Source organism: Loa loa (assembly GCF_000183805.2).
Source record: "Loa loa unplaced genomic scaffold supercont3.139, whole genome shotgun sequence".
NCBI lineage: Eukaryota > Metazoa > Nematoda > Chromadorea > Rhabditida > Onchocercidae > Loa > Loa loa.
The window spans coordinates 83594-86765 of NW_018108319.1; positions in this window are offsets into that span (position 1 = coordinate 83594).

Consider the following 3172-nt stretch of genomic DNA (forward strand, 5'->3'; position numbering starts at 1 on the left):
CAAGAGCGTTGTATCACCGAATTGCATACCTTAAGTCCATTTATTGTCCTGGAACGTGGCAAGTATAAAATACAAAAAAGTAAGAAGAGTTTTACGGAAGGAAGGTAAGAAATTTTTCCGCCTAAGTTTTATTCATTGTTATAAAAAAAAAAGGAGGAAAACAAATTAGATGATCATTAACATTCCGGAATCCACATTCTGATGCAATTTTTCTCCTTTCGAAAAAAAAAATTAACATTCCGGAATTCATCCTGGTACGATTTACTTTGTTCTGGAAAAAAATTGATATTCCGGAATTCATTCGATGCTATTTTTTTTCTTTTTTTGTTTTTTTTGTTCTAAAAAGAGTATAGATATTAGCCAAGAATGAAACAGGAAAGATGAAAGTTTGAAAGAAGCTAACAAATATTTCCACTTCTACCATATTTTTATTTTATTATTCCAATTGTACTGTTTAAATTAGATAAATAATATTTTTCATTTAACTGATTTCTAACAAAATGATTGGTTTAATAGAAATAAAATTGGATTATTACTGCAATTTACTATAATTTACTAGCAAATTAGCTTGTAATAATTAGAAAATTTCAATTAAAATTTAATATAATTAATAGCATATACTATTTTCAGATATTTTTCATTATGGATTCATAGGATGGATTGGAAAATTTTGCAAGAATGTCGAGTGCTATCAGTGTGAAATTAATTTTGATACATTAATTAATTCTATATGAAATGGACAAAATTTCCAATTTTGCATTTGATGACAAGTTTTTCATTGAAATAATCGATATATATATTTCGTACAAACAATCCTTCTTGGTTTTATATTATTACAATGATATTTTCATATAAAATTTTATGCATTTTAATTTAAACTAAAATTGATTTTCCATCTGTTCGAATTGAAATAAATTGAACACATCGACTATATAAATAAGACGAGAAGCGCATATGTGCACATTTTAAAGGGAAAATTTTTCGAAATTATATTAAGCTTAAACTAATTTAGTTGGCGATAATGAAGAAGTATGTTTGTTTGTTTGTTTGTTTGTTTGTTTGTTTGTTTGTTTGCTTGTTTGTTTGTTTGTTTATTTTCGAATTATAATAATTTAAAGGAATTATGATAAGTAAATGAATTATGATTGTGATAATTATAATAAATTATGATAATTAAATTATTGGTAATTACAAAAGCTTAAAGTCATTAATCTCTTTTTTTTTTTCATTTGCTAAATGCGAATTTAGTAAAATTGTCTTCCATCAAATGAGGAAGAAGAAATGATTGAATAATATGAATCAAATTTTTTGAATGATTCGTTTAATTTCATATCAATTTTTATATTCGTAAAAAATTTCTCGTAAAAATGTAAAAAATATCATTTTTCAGATAATAATTAAATTTTAATTAAATTTGATCAATCACTTTGCTGATATTTCATTCATTCATTCATTCATGTCATTTTGCATATTGTATAAATGGTATAAATTAATTCATTGTTAATTATATCGCATAAATATACTAGTGATAAGGGGAGAAATTAAAATGATAGATCATGATAATAAAGGTGAAGTTGTTGGAAAAGCTAATCTGTTAACTTGATTTCATTTATCAGTGATATAGGTTTATTAGGGATGTGATATTATTCTTGCACAATATTACTAGTTAGCAGCGATGATAAAGAAATGATAACTGATAAGTAATGATGAGTTATACAATAAACAAGCTATATGATTGACTAACAAGTAGTTGACTGTCAGTTTGTTGATAAATTGCATAATGATTGAGAAGAGATCGTCATCCTTCGTCAAGCTTAGTATAAGCTGCAAAAGGAAGGTATCTATTAATCGGAGGATTATTCTAGTTCATTTTTGATGATAACAGATAGATGAAGAGGATGTTGTGATTTGGTTGATTATCAAAATTGTGTAAAATTTTTTTCATATACATATAAATATATATACCTAAGATTAGGAGAGAAGCTTTGATAAGATCAATCAGGGTTATCATGGAGGTATACCTGTCCTCTTAGCATGATCCAGCTACGAATAAGTACTGAGATATGTCTTTGTTAGCTTATATCCTATTCATTACTTTAATTTTACTTACAAAATTTTATTACCTGTACGATAGATATCGTAGAAATTTAATTTAAACGTAACTTTAATTACAGTAATTCGATAGAAGTTGCAAAAATCAAAAGAAAAAAAAACTTTTTCAAAATTTTTTAATTATTCGATTTGATTGCATTATTGCATTTGTAATAAATACTCGATGAAATATTATTTTAAAAAAAATATATGACGTATTTTTTTTCAAATTCATCAAATTTTTCAAGATTAAATGAAATTTTTAATTTAAAAAAAACAAAAATTTCAAAATTAAATGAAATTTTTAATTTTATAATTTAATCATTTAACATACTATTCCAACACTAGCAAATGATAATAAAACATACTTTAAAATTGTGAAAGAAAAATTATAAAATAAAATTATCAAATGTATATCTTGTATTATCATGAAATAAAAAAAAGAAAAAAAAAACTTACTTCAAACAAATCCATTGTTTGTCCATTTAATTAATTGATTTTTATCGAGTGTAACAAGTGAAGTTTTAAAGTTATCGTTTGTTACATTTTCTATACCAAGGTGAGTATGTTGTAGGTTAAACATTTTTTTTTTCTTTGATTGATTAATCATCACCCATTATCTAAAGAATCATTCATAAGAAACTAAAAGGTAAGGAAAATCGTTACATGTTAGCATTTCCACGTTTTTCAATTTTCCTTCATTTTCCTCCAACACTTGTTACCTTATCTTATCGATAGTACGTAGTAACAATTAGCTATCAGTTAATCGTAGTATTATCACTGATTACAATGAATGATTGAATTTGGCAGCGAGAAGGAGAAAAGTTCATTTAGTTCTGATAATCTCAATTGATATTCCAAATTATTCCGTGTACAGACGTGCGGATGCGTGAGCGGACGTATGCTGGCGTGTGTGCGTCAAAAATAGGTTGAAGGTAGCAGTAGTGCGTTAACAACGCAACATACATAATTTATCTCGTGCGTAGGTGTATGTATGCGGGGACAGACGTATGCTGATATAACTGTGTACCATAAATTCTTTGATTAAAGGTAAATATATAGATAGAACGTTTATAATGTG